Source organism: Tachypleus tridentatus, chromosome 13, assembly GCF_004210375.1.
Source record: "Tachypleus tridentatus isolate NWPU-2018 chromosome 13, ASM421037v1, whole genome shotgun sequence".
NCBI classification, from domain to species: domain Eukaryota; kingdom Metazoa; phylum Arthropoda; class Merostomata; order Xiphosura; family Limulidae; genus Tachypleus; species Tachypleus tridentatus.
This window is the reverse complement of record NC_134837.1, coordinates 27,937,360-27,956,661: the sequence shown is the minus strand read 5'-3', so window position 1 is coordinate 27,956,661 and position 19,302 is coordinate 27,937,360. Positions and strand designations below refer to the sequence as shown.

General features: G+C 35.6%; 1 pseudogene across 1 annotated transcript in view; it reads left to right on the top strand.

Moving 5' to 3' along the window:
* Positions 1-19,302, top strand: part of LOC143238468 (potassium/sodium hyperpolarization-activated cyclic nucleotide-gated channel 2-like) — a 280,511-nt pseudogene that overhangs the window by 157,484 nt on the left and 103,725 nt on the right. Inside the window, exon 3 of the transcript XR_013020594.1 lies at positions 395-931. The product of XR_013020594.1 is annotated as a potassium/sodium hyperpolarization-activated cyclic nucleotide-gated channel 2-like (transcript). The remainder of the gene's footprint in view (positions 1-394; positions 932-19,302) is intronic.

Here is a 19,302-nt window from a genome sequence, read left to right as displayed (position 1 = left end):
ATTTATTTATTTATTATTGTTTATTTTTGGGTGGTGGTGAAGGGGGTTTAAGATAATAATAATAACAATAACTTCTCTTGTACTAATTTTTAAGTATTTGATAGTTGTATTAATTAAAAAATAGAAGGTGAATTATAACAGTAAGAAGACGTGTTGTAATTTTATTAGATTATAGTTTTATCTGTTTAGAGTATATTAGTAGATTTATACATTCTGAATACGCTGTATAGTTCCTGTGCATAACCTAGATATGTCTCTGCTCTATTTCATCGCTGTCCTTCACCTAATTTTCCATTCCTTTTCTATTGATTGAAACACATCTGACAGATATCCTGGTTCGTCTTGTGATTGGTTCTTAGGTATTGACTCCTCCTTTTTCCTTAAAATCGTTTAGGGGTTCAGAAGGAATGGATACCGACGCACACACCAACAACAAGGGAAGAAGGTTACCGAGTCTTCGGCTGGCTAACGGTCGCATCAGTTATGGAACACCTTCCGACGAGGAAATCAGGTCCCCTCCGAGCTTGCACAAGGAAGAATCCATTAAAATCAGTGTCGAGAACACGGACTCGTTAGTAACCGCTGCTGGAGACGATGATCCGGTGCTTGTTAATGACTATATTACATCAGACATGAACTTCAGAGATGGGCGGCCCAGTACTAGTGTAGGAGGCGGAGGCACAAATGGCACGAAAGACGGAGGAGGTGAGAAGGACGACGTAAGCCTCTATGGAACACCAAAGGAAGAGCTGGGCCCAGCACTGGCCGAAGCTAAAGCATCTTTCATGCGGAACCAACTCGAGTCACTCTTCCAACCGTCCGATAACAAGCTCGCCATGAAACTTTTCGGAAGTAAGAAAGCTCTCATGAAGGAACGGATAAGACAACGAGCGGCCGGACACTGGGTTATCCACCCGTGTTCAAACTTCAGGTAAGTAAGCAATAGTAATTTTATAATACCCGTGTTCCAAGTTTAAGTAATTAAGCTAACAATAAATGTGTTCCAACTTTAATTAAGCAAACTATAGTAGTTTAACAATACGCGTGACCCAACTTTAATTTAAGTAAACAAAATTAGTTTAACAGTATACGTGTTAGAACTTTAGTTTAAATAGCTAAGCTTCAGTGGTTTAACCTTACACGTATTCTAACTTTAGTTTAAATGAGCTATAATAGTTCAACAATACACGTGTTCTAATTTTAATTAAGCGAGCTATTATAATTTAACAAAACAAATGTTCTTAATTTCGTTTAAGTAAACAATAGTAGTTTAACAAAGCACGTTTTTTAATTTTAGTTTACGTAAACAATAATAGTTTAATAATACACGGGTTCCAACTTTAGTTTAAGTAAACTATAGTAGTTCAACAATAAATGTTCCAACTATAATCAAGCAAACTATTGTAGTTTAACAATACACGTGTTCTAGCTTTTATTAAGCGAACAATAGTAGTCTAACAATACCTATGTTCCAACGTTAGTTTAAATAAACAAGCTATAGCGATACAATAGATGTGTTCCAACTTTAGTTTATGTAAAGAGTAGTAGTTTAACAATACACATGTTCCAACGTTAGTTTAAATAAACAAGCTATAGTGATACGATACACGTATTCCAACTTCAGTTTAAATAAACGATAGTAGTTGAACAATACACGTGTTTTAACTTTTATTATGCAAACAATAGTACTCAAACAATACACGTGTTCCAACGTTAGTTTAAATAAACAAGCTATAGTAATGCAATACACGTGTTCCAACGTTAGTTTAGGAAAACAATTTTTTTGGCGTTTAACAAAACACGTGTTACAACTTTAGTTCAAGTAAACAAGCTATAGTACTTTAACAATAACCGTATTCCAATTTTAATTTAAGTAAACAAACTATTGTAGTTTAACAATACATGTGTTACAACTTAAAGTAAAAAAGGTATAGTTATACAATAACACCTGTGTTCCAACTCAGGTAAGTAAGCTTGTTATGTAATGCGTGTTACAGTTTTTATGGTAAAAGTTTCAACAATTTAACATTTTGTAGAACAACTACGAGATTTTTCGTAAGTTCACGATTTTCGTAGAACTAATAAAATTTGAATTTGCTCTTGACTCTATAGCTGGCTAACCACTTTTGAAATATAACAATTCCTTTTAACATTATACTTACCATAAGTCATTTTATTATATACCCTAACGAGAGACTCTATGTAAGCTGCACATTATATATATGTATATTAATATTAAAGCTTACAGTTCTGGCTAAATAAAGTGTTAAAAAAGGCTTCACCGACCGTAAGTTTCGTTTCTGACTGTAAATGTTTTATCCTACACTTTTACTGAAATAGAAAAACTGTGAGTTAATGTTGAAGTATATTATTGTTATTACAGCTACTATTTAGTTGTTGCCTTTTAGGTATGCTAATTTCAAAGTTTATTTATATGGAACACAAGTGAAAGAAATATATGATTCAAAACTAGTACTCGTTTTCTCTACAGTTTGTATATTAGGAACGTCTTTACTGAACACGTGGTGTAAGCAGTTTTCTCAAGACAAAACTCTGTCACTGTATATTATTTATTATCCAATAGACTGGAGTGATATTCTGTTTATACACAGCAACACGCTTCCCTTTGCTCACGATCGAGTATGAATATTGATTAGGACGTTAAATCGAAATTACTTTACTCTCTTATGAATTCGAATGCTTATATAACCACAAATCCAAAGTCATTTAGGAACCATTTTTAATGTGTAATTGATATATATATATATATATACTTAAGCTAGCATATTTGTGAACATATGGAAATTCAGAACAAATCTGTTACATAAATATACAGTTCTGTTTCTGTTTTATCTGCGTATGTGTGTTTGGTTACTAATTTAAAACAGCTAGTTAGCATTACTGCACGTACTGATTTAAATATTAATTGAAAATTTTAGATTTTTGCTATCCTTTGACTAAATAATGGGTAAATAAAAGTTAGATAGTATGGAGAAAAAGTTAGAAGTGGTGGGGTTAGCTGGAAATAATTTTACATAAATCGTTACCAACTTTTATTATACTGGTTGTATTATCAACTATTCATGACACCTAAACAATGATATGCGCGGCTTGACATTTAATCTTATTTCCTTTTTAAAGAATGTCATGGGCAACCTTTGATAGCTTGTTAAACAGTTGAAACTAAGCCTAATTTTCTTCATTTTACCTCTATTTTATTGAGCCTCACATAAACCGGTGACTGTGGCACTCGACTTGAAATTTGTAAGTAACGGGATCGAAACCATCACCGAACATGCTCTCCGTTTCAGCAGTGGAACGTTATAACGTGATGATCAATTCTGTTATTCATTGGTAAAGAGTAGCCTAAGAGTGGGTGATGTTTGTTAGTTGAACTCCCTCTATCACTCCAAAACCGGGTACAAGTAAGGCGATTAGTTCTAGGTAGCGCTATATACAATAGACACACTCTTCCATAGGGTTGTTCCGGTTAACCACAGAAAGTTCGTGACGTTCGTGATACTAACATGTTTTTTTTTTCGTATGTTTAGTACATGTAATAAAGTTAAAGCTCTTACTTAGAATTAATAATTGAATAGTCACATGCACAATTCGAGTACAAGTGGCTTAGATTGGTTTTGAGCAATTTCATATACAATACGGCTCTTTACTGTTTCACGTGAATCGTACAAATTAAATCTTAATCATGTTGTATAAGTATTTCTCGCTCACGTGAGACTCTTATTGGCACGGCGGTACATCTGGAGACTTACACAACTAGAAACCGAGTTACAATACACGTGGTGGACAGACCACAGACAGGACTTTGCATAGCTTTGTACCTGGTAACAAACAACAACACTCACGTGAGGCATACAGTTATTTCAATATCTACGTCATAACAGAAAAATGTCACATATGATACCCAGATAGAAATGGGTTACAATCTACACTTTAAGATTGGGAAACTGAATGGTATTTTTATATGTGGGATACTGCGAGAAATACCGTCCATATCTGCTCTTATATTTTTAACTGACCTCCATTTTTTTTTCTTCCACGTGTGAGATTACCAGAGGAAGATCCACCACTGTACTTCTCTTACTAAAGAACATTAGCCTCTCTTACACTGTAATTTGTACTTTGGTTTTATTTGTCTGCTGATTAAAGTTTGACAGTTTTTTACGATTGGTTTTCTGATTGATTGGTTCTATGAAAACATCATCCAGGTCAATAAATGCTCTTTTTTGCGCTCTTTTTAGGTGTTAAAGATAATATTGTAATCTTTATAAATAAATGGATGTTAAAAGAATGAGAGCTTATTCGTGTCTTCATCACACCGTTACTTAACTTTTTTTTTTAAATCTTAACTGTGCTCTCACTTCCTCAGGAATTTGACTGGTTCTTAAAATCCAGCTGCTTTTATTCACGAGAGCAGAGAGAGAATTGTCATGTGCTCATTTCCCTTTACGAGCACTTCTATTTTTCAGCGTCTGGTATAACAACACGTAACACGTCCAATAATTGTTGAATAAATTACACGGACAATTTTCTACAGTTAATTTGATTTCTCCATGATAGTTTTTTTTTTTTTTGGCCCTCTTGTCGGAGCCTTTTAATAGTTCTTGCATTTAATTCCAAAATGTACGGCAGCTTTGACTACGTTTCATTCTACACTGACTCAGTGCCGTTGAAACAAGAACTTATTGTGAAGGTTCTCAGGACCTGTTTAGATCACTTTAATGTTGGGCAATTCTTTATACTTATGAGTCCAGTTTTTATTGTGTGAAATACTTCTAGTAGAGGGATCACTTCTCCTTGGGCTAGGGTGATCACTGGAATGCTTCCGTTTCATGGATAACGTTCTTAATTTGGCGCAATGCCAAAACTATGCACAAGTTTTGTTAACTGAGGTGTGACCAAACCGTTCTTAGTTAGATGACTGAGGACAATTAATGAGCACTGTTACAAGTGAAACCCTACATGCATGTATACTTATGATGTGAAAGAACTTCCTTGCTTATATGACTACTAAAACCAAGTAAGGGTTAAAAATTCAAGCTATCCGTCGCTATCCGTCCCTAATTTTGAACTGATGATAGACCAGAAAGGAAGCATCAGTTTGCCAACAACATCAATTGGTAACCCTTGACCTATTCTATTAGTGGGATTTGACCGTTTTTAGTATAACTTACTATATCCTCCCCAGTGGCACAGCGGTACGTCTGCAGATTTACGACGCTAGAATTCGAATTTCGGTACCCGTAGTGGGCAGAGCACAGATAGTCCATTGTATAGCTTTGTGCTTAATTATAAACCAAACAAGTATAGCTTACTTATGGCTCTAAAGTACATAGCGAGATTTTTCGGCATCAGGACGAACATCACGATCCAGAGTCTGACACATTATCCTCTTGGCCACGCCCAATCCATATGATAACCAATCTCCTTTAATTAATGGTAAACTATCGCCTTGTCGCTTTGTAGGGTTTGATCATCACAAAATATTTCTAAAACTTTTTTGTTTAATATATAAAAATATCTCATGTACACAGGTTAGCCACATTATATTATAAAAATATGGAGTCATGCCACGTCCTTACATCACATGTCGTTACGTCCGATGTTGTTATTAACAATAGCCATATAATACGGTTTCCATTGCAAAATACTACATAATATGGATGTCGTGTCCCATCGCACAGAAATCTACAGGTACTGCGTCTGGTGACTTGAATACCCATTTATTTCTTCAAGTATATGAGATATATATATGCGACAGTTGAACAAATATGACATAGAAATAGCTTGTTTGCACGTGACTTGCGTCACTTTTATAGAGGGAGATTCTTCTTGATTAGATTGCACACTATTGCGTAGGACACGTGGAAGGCTTTTGCCACTGATCTTTCTTTTGTGGATTCTCACCTATTTCTTATAAGACGTTGCATTTTGCTTATTACAACTGACAAGAACTTGTTGTAGGTTTCTTCCTGGTTGGTTCTGGTGTCCCAAGTTGATCCTACTCCTTTGTTTTCCAATGTGCTTTAGTAGAATGGATATCATTGTCTTGTAAATTCCAGATTTGAGATCTGAATATATCTGTGTAATTTGAGTGTAAAAATATTTTCCAGGGAAAGTGCCATTACATACTCTTCTATCCCACAGTGGGAAAATACACTGCTGGCCAAAATCTTAAGGCCAATGAAAATAAAGAAAAAATAAACATTTTGCGTTGTTAGACTCAACCACTTATTTGCGTAGAGCTTCGAAAGATGAGAATAAAAATAAAAAAACGTTTTTAGCATTTAATAGGGAGAATGTGAACACTATGAAATTAGTCTAAATACTAGCTGGTCAAAAGTTTAAGACCATATTGAAACAAAGCGTTAATCGGAAAACACGTAACGAAGTTTATTCATTTGTATTCAAGCATTAGCGTTGTCAACATCTCCCAGTGACATCTCTTGTGTTACATTGGGTAAAAACATGGCAAAGGCTGAAAAGTTGACAGAGTTTGAACGTGGCAGAATTGTCGAGCTGCAAAAGCAAGATCTCTCTCAATGTGCCATCACTGGTAAGATTGGGCGTAGTAAAACTGCTGTTTCAAATTTCTTGAAAGTTCCTGAGGGATATAAAACGAGAATTTCAAGTAATTGATCCAAGAAAATTTCGCCGGCGTTGAGCAGGAGGATTCGATGGGTTGTCCAGCAAGACACCAGCCAATCGTCGAACCAGATTAAGGCCCTTACGGACGCAGAATGCAGCTCAAGAACAATAAGACGGCATCTACGAGAGAAAGGCTTTAAAACCGTAAACGTCTCGGTTAAACTTTGCTAAGATGCACCAAACATGGGACGTAAAAACGTGGAAGAAAGTTTTGTTCTTTGATGAGAAAAAATTTAACCTGGATAGCCCAGATGGCTTTTGACGTTACAAGCACTATAAGGATATCCCACTGGAGACATTTTCTACACGACACAGTGGAGGAGGTTCCATCATGATTTGGAGTGCTTTCTCCTTCCATGGAACAATGGAACTTCAGGTTATACAGGGGCATCAAACAGCAGCTGGCTACATTTGCATGTTGGAGAGAGCATACTTATTGACTGAAGGCCCTCGCTTGTGTGGAAATGACTGGATCTTTCAGCTGGACAACGCTGCAATCCACAATGCCCGCAGGACAAATTACTTTTTCATGGCGACTAACGTGATACTTTTGGACCAACCGGCGTTGTCGCCCTAACTGAGTCCCATTGAAAATGTTTGGGGTTGGATGGCAAGTGAAGTATATAGAAATGGACGTCAATTCCAAACAGTGCATGATCTTCGTGAAGCCATCTTCACCACTTGGAATAACATTCCAGCCAGCCTTCTGCAAACGCTTCTATCGACCATGCCAAAGTGAATGTTTGCAGTTATTCGCAATGACGGCCGTGCAACTCACTACTGAGACGTCTTGTTGGGCATTTCCTACCCTGTTTAGGACTTCTTTTTGATATGGTCTTAAACTTTTGGCCAGCTAGTACTTAGGTTAATTTCATAGTGTTCATATTTTTCCTATTAAATGCTAAAAAGTTTTTTATTTTTATTTTTCCTTTTCTTATTTTCATCTTTCGAAGCTCTACTCAAATAAGTGATTGAGTCTAACAACGCAAAATGCGTATTTTTTTATTTATGTTCGTTGGCCTAAGATTTTGGCCAGCAGTGTATAAGAGTACAGAATTTCAACGCAAAAATCTAAGAATCGTTTCCTGGCGATGAACATAGCAGATTGTTGAATGTGGCTTTGCTTTAAAGCAAACAAACATGCTATTTCCAAAAGCGATTAACTTTCTTTAGCATCACACTACCTACGAAATGCCAGACGATGCCAAAACGTAGTTCTTACACACTTGTCCCACCATAACTTTATATTTTGTGTGGTTGTCGCATGACTTGCTAATTTGTTTACTCGAAATCGTTGTATTATAAAGTATATGGAGAATTTATAATTCGTTGGGAAGATCATTGTTAAAGAGAAACAAATGTATACTTTAATAAAATGGATTTTCTAACAAAATATGTGAAAGTAAAGAGGCTTCTTTTCTTTTATAATTTTCAACACAATTACAGTGTCTTATAAAAACTTCCATATAGATCTACATAAAGAAAATGGATCTATGTCCATTCTGATTTCTTTATTTACCTTTACTAGTGAATTACATATAAATTTAGTGTTACATCAGGACAATAACCTTAAGATACAGTATCGGCAGCTCTGTGAATTATCTTATAACCTAGCGTATATCATGTACCAACACAATATTATTGTAAAGTAAGAACTGTTAATAAATATCCTGTTTATTTTTACAACTGGAAGTTAAAACGAGTTGTAAAGGGAAAATAGGAACCAGGAAAAGATTACACCTTCAACTTACAGTTATTTGGTTTATTTTGGTTTTGTTTGCTTTTAATTTTGCGTAAAGCTACTCGAAGGCTATCTGCGCTAGACGTTCCTAATTTATCAATATAAGACTAGAAGAAAGGTAGCACTACCCACTGCCAATTCTTGAGCTACTCTTTTATCAACAAATAGTGGGATTGACCGTAACATTATAACGCCCCCCACGGCTGAAAGGGCGAGCATATTTGGTGTGACGGGGATTCGAACGTGCTTCCCTTGGATTACGAGTCGAGTACCTTAACCACCTCGCCATGCTTACATTTATTACTATCAATAAAAAAGAACGTACACGTAATTACTTTCACCTACACTTAAAGTAAATTGTGAAAAAAAACAACGCATGACTTGCTAATTGTTACGTGCAGCTATCACTTATCACACAATACACGTCTCATATACAAACAATACCGTATATACATACACAACTTTTAATGATACTTATATCAGTTCTATCATCAAAAGATAATAAATCTTAAAAACTATTTAAACAAGTTCTAATAGTGAAACAAACGTAGCTCTAAACTTATTGTTAAGTGCGTGTGTGTTTGCTTATAGAAAAGCCACAGCAGGCTATTTGCTGGGTCCACCGATGGGTAGTTGAACCCTTTAGTTCATCGTTGCAAATCCATTGACTTACCGCTGTACCAGCGAGGGCCTATTGTTACGTCCTCTCTCCTCTAACTTACAATGCTAAAATTTAGGGGTTCGATTCCCTCAGTGAACTCAGCAGATACCCTGTTGTGACTTTGCTATAAGTAAACACACACACTCTACTCTAACAGTGAAAAACAGAATTACTGTTACGTACAGTCTGCTCTAACTTACAATGCTAAAATCAGAGGTTCGTTTCTCCTCGGTAGACTCAGCAGATAGCCCGATGTGGCTTTGCTATAAGAAAACACACACACATTCTACTCTAACAGTAAAAAAACAAAATTACTGTTACATATAGTAAATACAGAATATGGCTTCACTCGTATTCTTATACGCACAGCCAACTCTAAATGTGAGGTGGAACATATATTCACCCACTTATTATTACGTCCAATCACTACTTTTTTTTTTAGAACATAATATACTGTACTTACAGTCACGTACAGACAGTACTTTGTTACAGAAGAGTCGAATGATTCATTGTTTGGAATTAAGGACAAAACTACACAAAGGGCTATCTGTGGTGTGAGTCCGCAGACATGCCGCTGTGCCACTGGGGGCGTTGCAGAAGAGAATTATTGTTCACCACGTGAACTGCATTGTTAATCCTACGATGTTCAAGAAAAAACATTATTTAAGGTTTTGGAAATGTATGTTTCATTCACGGCATTTAAAGAAACAGAACAAAGTTTTGACATTTTTTTCATACTAATTATTTTTAGTTTTTGTTTTATAGTCCCCCAAATAAACCTTTTTTAGAAATTCCCGATACCGGTTTAACAGGCGAGTTTTTTGATGTGAAAGTATTGTCGAAAGTTTATAGAAAATTACAATATTTAAAAAACTAATTGATCAGCTACAAATAGTTTATTATTTTAAAGAAAATTGGTAAATTTTAAATTACTTTTTTACGAATAAAACAACTAATGTGTTTTAAACTTCTTTTAGTATTGAAAAACATTAAGTTTACGTAGAAGTGTTGTTAACGTTTTTTGAAGACTAAAAACCTTGTTTTATTCGTAAACAAAACTTCAATTTTCAAGCCTTTTTTTCGTTTTAAAGGAATGAAGTTTCCTTCAAAACATCAGGCAAATTGAATACATAAATAGTGTTCTTAAAAGTGATTAATACGGGTACATAACTGACATCGCAAGTATACAAATATTTTATTGAGACGACTGTTTGAAGTCGCAACTTTCGAATACTGTTATAATATATTAATTTTTATTGGCAGTGACGTTTGGGTCCCCATGACGAAGTTTAGCTGATGAATAAATCAAAGCTTTTCTTTTCTACGAAACAATCATGTATTAACCCCAAACAGTTTTCATAACTAGACAAGAAAATATGACGCTTTCTTATGTAAAGTTTGTCTCGTTTGTCTGTTTTGAATTTTGAGCAAAGCTACTCGGGGGCTATCTGCGCTAACCGTCCCTAATTTAGCAATGTAAGACTAGAGGGAGGGCAGTTAGTCATCACATGGGCTACTCTTTTACCACTGGATAGTGGGATTGACCGTAGAGTGCCTTAACCACCTGGCCATGTTGGGCCTTTATGTAAAGAGTAACCACTTTTTCTATTTTGAAAGTCTCCAGAAATAGTAACAACATAACAAATACATAATAAAGAAGCAAGACAGATTGATAAAAAGACAGATTTCAAACTCATATGGAGGAACTGTAAATACATGTTTAGAATCTTCTACTAAACAGACTTAACGATAAACAAATATCATAAATATAGATAAATTAACAGATAAACATAAACTGACAAGGAGATATGATATTGTAACGGTGGCCAGTAGAAAGTGACGGCCATAGAAATACTAATAAGGATAAATAATAGTTTAAGTTTTAATTTTTTGCTAACGCCTTATGCTGTACACGGGTTATTATTACTGTGTATCTAAATCCGAATATTAGTCTTTAAAGGAGTAGACAAAAATATATAATATAAAACCAAATTAAAGTTAAACTAATCCTGCTAAATAGATAGAGAGCTAGGTGGATATAGAAGTATGCAACATAAACACAACCGTAAAGAAAATTATACAAAAGTAAACCAACAACTGAAAATATACAGCGTAAACGGATATTTAATGAGGTGAAATGAATGTGGATAATACAACAAACATATTTACTTAGTTAAGTAGAATATGACCTATTTGACAGATTAAACCCACCTTTACTTCTAGTGAGTCGTTTTAAAATTTATTCTTGACCTATTTATCCAGTCACATTGGAAAGTTATTTATAGGTTTTTTTTTGCGCATAGCTACACGAGGGCTATCTGCGCTTGCCGTCCCCAGTTTATCAGTGTAAGACTAGCGGGAAGGCAGTTAGTCATCACCATCCATCACGAACTCTTGGGCTACTATTTTACCACCGAATAGTGGAATTGACCGTCACATTATAACGCCTCTACAATTGAAAGGGCGAGTAGATTGGGGTGACGGGGATTCGAACCCACGACCATCAGATTACGAGTTGAGTGCCTTAACCACCTGGCCGTTAATAGTTTGCCTCAATTCAGAAGCAGTATATTGTATTTAGTGAAATCAACAGTTTGCCATACATATATTAGTTTATCAGTTATGAATGAGTGTAGGAAACGTTGATCGATGATATGTTAAATCGTTTCAAAATATTACGTCTCATTCGGGTCTGCTTAAAGTGTTGAGGGAAGAGAGGGTGACTGTCACAAGAATGAGATGGGATGTTTTTCTGTTTCGAACATAGAAGACCATTAATAACACAAGAAGTTGTCTTTAACACCTTTAATTTGTTTGGATAAGTTGATTTTAGCGCAAAACTGAACGATGGCTGTACGAGAGAATCGAAACTCCGATTTTAGCGTCACGAGTCCTTAAACTTACCGTTGATCCACCGGAAAACGTTTAGATATGAGATGCTATTAAGGAATAAGTAATATATTATGCATCTTGATATTATTTAGGCGTGTTCAAAAAAAGAAAAAAGGGCTCTGCATGGCCAGGTGGGTTAAGGCGTGCGACTCGTAATCTGAAGGTTGCGGGTTCGCATCCCTGTCGCACCAAACATTCTCGCCTTTTCAGTCTTTGGTGCGTTATAATGTGACGGTCAATCCCACTATTCGTTGGTAAAAGAGTAGCCCAAGAGTTGGTGATGACTAGCTGCCTTCCCTCTAGTTTTACACTGCTAAATTAGGGACGGCTAGCACAGATAGCCCTCGAGTAGCTTTGTGCGAAATTCAAAAGCAAACAAATCAAAAACAAAGAATAATAAACCTATGTTTAAGTATAGACAGGTAAAATCAGTCAGGTTGCTTGGGCATGAAGACAGATATCCACAATAAAAATTCAGATGTCGTTAGGATAAAACTGATTTGTGATTTGGAGAGAAATCTGACAGTGCTAGTTATTGGAATGTTTATAGAATGACGCTAAATAACATGCATAGAAAGAACAGTTACGTCGTTAAGATAAAAGTAAAACAAAACAAAACAGGTACGTTGTGACGAATTTGGTGAAAACAACAACAGAGACATACGTGACAGCAGAAATAAACATCTCTGATATTTAAATAAGGTTATAAAAATCATAACAATGTGATATATAGATGATTATGAAAGGTTTGTTTGTTTTCAATTTTGCGCAAAGCTACACGAGGGCTATCTGCGCTAGCCGTCCCTAATTTAGTAGTATGAGACTAGAGGAAAAACAGCTAGTCATTACCACCCACCGCCAACTCTTGGGCCACTCTTTTACCAACGAATAATGGGATTTACCATACATCATAACGCACATCTTAAAGGATTAACTGTGACTCCTATAAAACACCCATAGCTTATAGTACAAGAAATATTTTATGGTATCGCAAAGATTTGAACTTGGCTTGCCAACTTTGAAAGCTGAAGATCTATTTCAGTGCTATTCTTTGTTAATTGAGCTAGTAGCTTGGCATATATGTATATGATAAGTTTTGGAACTACCAGAGCCAATCTTGACAAGCAGACCCGGACTGGCCCAATTGGTGTGCTCTTCTATATCGTATGGTTCTTCTTGTCTTCCGGGATACTTGGGGAAGCTAAAATGCGCTTGGGAGATCACCTAGGTATGATTGGGTCAGTTAAGAGGTTTTCAGGGTTACTGAGTCCGAATAAGGCATGATATTTTGTGTTGCTGGCCTCATTCTTGATACATAGGTCACCATGCTTAAAATTTTGTTCGTACAGACACAAAAAAAACTTAGTGGAACCACTCAGGAAGCAGAGGCGGATGCCATAGCTGTTTTTCTTATCAGGTGCAGATCCTCTTTGGTTAAATATAGAAGAAATTTGGGTCAATTAAAGAGTTTATTGGCAAAAACCTTGAGGTAAAATATTTAGGAAGGAGTAGGAAAAGCTGAGGATGCTTTAAATTAAAAGTCCTCCTTTCATAGTATATGGAAGAAAAAATACGCGACGTTTTATTATAAGTAATAAAACAGATGTTTATGTAAGGGTTAGGAGAATGGAAATGTTCTGGCATGAATAATAAAAACAAACGTATATACATGGGTTGGGAGGAACAGAGTTAATTTGTTGTGAATAATAAAAACTCGAGTGTTTATACAAGAACAGAAGGAAAAGATATGTTGATGGTCATGAAAGAAAAGACGCAGATGTTTATGTTAGGGTAGGAAAGATCAGATGCCTTGGTGTGGGTAATAAAACACATGGGTTCTTATGAAAGAATAGTAAAGAACAGAGGTGTTTTGACACGGGTTTAAAAATACAATTGTTTTGTACGCATAGTAAAGAATAGATGTAACGTTTTGTAATGGGCAATAGGAACACGAATACGTTTATTTAAAGAACACATTTTTGTCATAACTGGGGAGATTAAACTTTACTTTCAAAGTCAAGAAAATATAAACTTTGATTGATGTATAAAGGTGCGCCAGTCTCACATTATGTCAGATCACTAAAAGGGAGTTTAACGGAATCAGTCAGTGCTCGACAAAGTTTCTGAATTTTATGACACCAAGATATGAAACTCTCAGACCCTGTGCAATTCACTATCACAGAATTTAGTTTCATACCACATTCTGATTCAGAGGCTGAAATGGTCACTGCAATGCGACATAACATTAATATCTTATTTGATCACTCATTGTAGAAGAGCCACTAGAGCAGGCTAGGATCGGTCCTAATAATTCAACTCGAAGCTACCCACTAGCATCTGAATCATCAATGTCTAAAGGAAGGGTAATACAGAACATTCTATCACGTCTTCTGACAACACTTCTATCTATTTAGGAGTAGGAGACTGGAATACTAGATAGCCCACCTGCAAATACTAATGATAGAGGCTTACATTTTGCTTTCCACATCATACTCACCAAATTTATAACTGCTACACTAATGAGAACCAACAAGAATGTCTGGGTGATAAGGTGTTAGAAACACCTGACTGACGTTACTCTATCTAACCACGTTAGGGTGTCATTACCACTTGACAAAGGGGGTATAATGTCTATGGTGATCGCCTCGTATGTGGGGTACACATGAAGGTTGAATTCACGTGGATGACACGTGACCAACCCAGGGAAGAGAATGCAGAGTTGGTATGGATTTGAATATCTGCTTCCCAGAGAATAGCAAATCTATAAACACAACATATGATATGGAATGAGCTGTCCAAAGAGGCCATTCTGACACTTCATTCTGACACTTAGCACAAGCACAAAAAAATGGAGATTTCAGTCATATTTGACGATGATGCTTTCCCTCTTGATACAAGTTCTTTATGCACATGTGCATTAACCAATATGATAATGGTGACATACAACAGGAACTCAAGTTACAGCAATCACTGCTTGAGCCACAACTGCATTTACATACGGTAGCCATGCAACACTCAGAACAATAAATACATCTAAATAATGAAGTTCCAGGTGTCGGTGTTGCAAAATGCCATCTCTGAGAAGCTTACAGAAGCCAATCTGTTGAACATTACATTGGAGCATTAATGTAGTTGGAAAATATTTAGGATACATGAAATATGGATTGATGTTTCTACCAAATCTTTATTCAAAACCATGATTATGCATCCTACAAAATATTATTAGAAATATTCCAAAGAAGGTTTGCCTATTAGAATGAATTATATGCCTACAGCAGACTCTAACTGCCGATTCCTGCTGAAAAAAATACTAATAACTAACACTATACATGAGACGGGCAACAACTGCACAAACTGCAAAATTTTACCTCATGAAGAACCGAATTTGGCAATCAAAATGAATTACCGTATACAGTATTTTGTTTCAAGGATTTCTTCAATATGTACATCATGGACTTAGCTCTCCTGCATTCTCTTCAATGTTTACATCATGGATTTAGCTCTCCTTCATTCTCTTCAATGTTTACATCATGGACTTAGCTCTTCTTCATTCTCTTCAATGTTTACATCATGGACTTAGCTCTTCTTCATTCTCTTCAATGTTTACATCATGGACTTAGCTCTCCTTCATTCTCTTCAATGTTTACATCATGGACTTAGCTCTCCTTCATTCTCTTCAATATGTAAACCTTGGACTTAGCTCACCTTCATTCTCTTCAATATGTACACAATGAACCTAGCTCACCCTTACAAGCCAACTAGGTGTCATGTAATAACCTTCGCTGATGATATTCTGGAATACAGAAGAGGCTCCAGCAAAGCTGAAATCCAAAACATGATGTAACCGTTCCTCAGTAGAGTAAACAAATGATGCAAGAATGGACATCAATTCTTCTAATGTCATAATTTTTTTTTGCATATTCAACAACAAACATGCTGATGGAGACAAACCATTACAATTCTTTGCCGGCCAAGGATTAACTAAGTACCTGAGAGTAACCTTTGAGAGACAACTCAGTTTCACCAGCCATGTTAACAAGATGAGAACCAGATCTACCAAAGATATAAATGAACCGAAAATTGCAGCACACAACACACTTGAAGAATATCAGTTGTATATCATCCACCAAAATGTCATCTGTTGCATCTTGGTTATGTACCACTAATTACATGTATGAGTGCTGCATGACCATGTAACACAGAGAGGAGAGAAAAACAACATGTTTGTGACTTGTCATAGAATGCATTTCAGCCACCCCAACAAAACCTTGTTACAACTCATAAGCATCAGCACAGTGTACCAGTAAACAAAATTCTTTACTGAGGTCTAGTATTGTGAAAACTAGTTGAATATCGAACTTTAGCTGTTTCCAACTGGGCTGTTCTAGAATCATGACATTTTATACACCAACCAACCAGATGAATTGATGCTAAATAGCTACTACTAAGACAATTCCTCACTACCAGGCATCAAATTACCTCTATGAAGTAAACATCTGGGCTAGTTGGAGTTATATAAGTCATTCTAGACAGAAACTGGAGAGGTTGGACACATAGGGAAGGATTAAAAAGAACTCGTCGTGACCTGTTTGAATACTATAGACACATGTACATTATAAACCAGAATGTATCTGTTTTCTTCAATAAAGGAACTCGTCCACTTTCTGCCTGCCAATAGATCGCCATAAGAGATCAGTGCCTGTCGTCACAAACCCTTGAATTGTCAACCAGTTCTCAATTAAACTCAACAGAATCATTTAATTTTAGGTATAGAGATGAAATAATATAGATTCTTGTTTCGGTAGAAGTAAGAAATAGAAAAGAATGTAAGTTATGTTAACTGGTAAATGTGTTATAACTTGGAATGAATATTCACATTTATGGCAATTGTTATGTATGGTAATACGGAACAACGACAAGATGTTATGTTCTACTGATATAAGCTGAATTATGTCAGAAAACAAAATAACGCAAGTGTTGGTGATAAATAACGAATATTTTGTAGATGTAAATGGATGTAACAGTAGAATGAGGATATTTATACATCGTTAAACATAACATTAAAATTAGAAGATGTTTATACAATGTTAAGACGAACATCTACACCACTATCTACTATAACCTCTAACCTATAACCTATAACCTCTAACCTATAACCTATAACCTCTCTCAGTAAGTTTGCTTAAGAACAAGTAAAGTAACAGTTTATATAACCTAACTCATATATATATATAAGTTTATATAGACTCATATAACCTATGAGTCTACGATATGCTACGAAAATGTTTTCGTACTTTTATTGATACTTAATACATACAAAAAGCTTTTTTTTTACTTCGTGAATTTTTTACATGTTTCATCTCATCTTTCGTGAATGTTTGTTTATTGGTGGTCTCGACACTTCTGATAGTTGAAGTGACAAAACACTCAAAAGAAACTAGACTGATGACATTAACAATGGTGGTTTGGTGCAATAGCTCATTGTGTAGCTTTTCGCTTTAACAGAGACGAAAGAAACACATAAACCCAATAAATTCTTTACTAAAATGTGTAAAAAGGGGAAGTTGGATTCTAGGACACTTTTGTTTTGCTTTGTGCGTGTTTAAGAAAAAGCTTTTAATAAGTGTTTAATAAATAAAGATTTAACAATAAACAAAGGAATGTATTTCTATCTTACTTTAAAATTAAGTAGTTGTGCAAAACATATATGTGTGTATATATATAGATATGGTTATATATGTAAATAAATAATAAGTTTTTATTTTACTTCATCTTTTGTAAGTCTGCGGCCCGGCATGACCAAATGGGTTAAGGCGTTCGAGTCGTAATCTGAGAGTCGCGGGTTGGAATCTCGGTCGCACTAAATATGCTCGTCCCTTCAGCCGTGGGGGCGTTATAATGTGACGGTCAATCCCACTATTTGTTGGTAAAATAGTAACTCAAGAGTTGGCGGTGGGTGGTGATGACTAGCTGATAAATTAGGGACGGCTAGCGCAGATAGCTCTCGAGTAGCTTTGCGCGAAATTCAAAACAATCCTTCAAGCTTGTAAGTCCGATACAAGAAAGTCCTAATTGCATTTGTCAATCATATATCGCACCATCCACGAGCAATGTTTGAAACGAGTCTGTCACCTTAGTGAAGCCTTGTTTAATATATACGTGTATCAAAGCAGCAAATAACACTGACAGGTTATGCATTTCTTACCTATTACTTCATATTCACACTACCTTTGTTTTACTTTACAAATCAATAAATTTTTTTCAAAGAATGAAAAGTTTCACTAGCGACAATAGCAAAAAGGAATTCTATCAATAAGAAAATAATCGATATTTTCGATTTGCACTAAAGCTAGATGGCGCTAATGTAACAGTTTCTGTGCGCTTTGCTTAAACCCATATTTTTCTCTATGGAAGTTTCAATAACTCACTAATTCTGTATCTTATCGGTTTTACTTTGTGTCCGTGACGAAGGAGCCAATCACGCTGAGCCGTATCGACAAAAGTGAATACACACCAAACACTTTATCTCAGGAAGAAGATTGCAAGACTGAAGAAAAGCAGCATAAATCGAGATAAATCTTCTGAAAACAAAAAATAGTCTTAGGTTTAACAACAAACAAGCCACACCATTCGTTTTGACTTGTCTCACCAGCAGTGAAAGTCGGTAAAAACAACAGAATAAAATGTAAAGCATATCATGAGAAATCGAGCAAATTTCACTTGATGAGATGTGACTATGTGATTAAATGTCTGGATTAAGTGGAGAATAACTGAAATTCTTGGAGTATAAAGAACGTTAAACTATATGTTACGTGTAATTTAAAAGGCCTTGATACATACGTTTCATATGTGGTTTACAACGCCTTTCTACATAAGCTTGTCGTCAATCCAATACTGCATCGACACACGTATATCTAATAAACAATATTGGTGAAAGTCTGTGGACAGTTGAATTATACTGTGAACCTAAGATGGTCTTATGAACAGAGTCCTGGGCTATGGGTCCAAAGGTCCAGTGTTTGGATCACAATATGCTGCTAACCACACTTTACACTTTTATATGTGGGAGTCCTTGTAAATATATTCCTACTTTGGTCAGTAGGTTTAACCTACGGATAGTTATACCTGAGTCTTGGGCTGTGACCTTGCCTTTTATTTAGCCCATGTGTCGCGTCAAGTGTTTTCATATGTTTTTTACTACACCTGTCTTTTTTTTTTTTTGTTACGTTTAGCCCCAAGATAAATCTCAACTATGAAGACTATAATACTGGCCAAAAACTAAAGGTGATAAAACAGATACAATAATGAATGATTAAACTGATAAAGACTAATTTTCTGT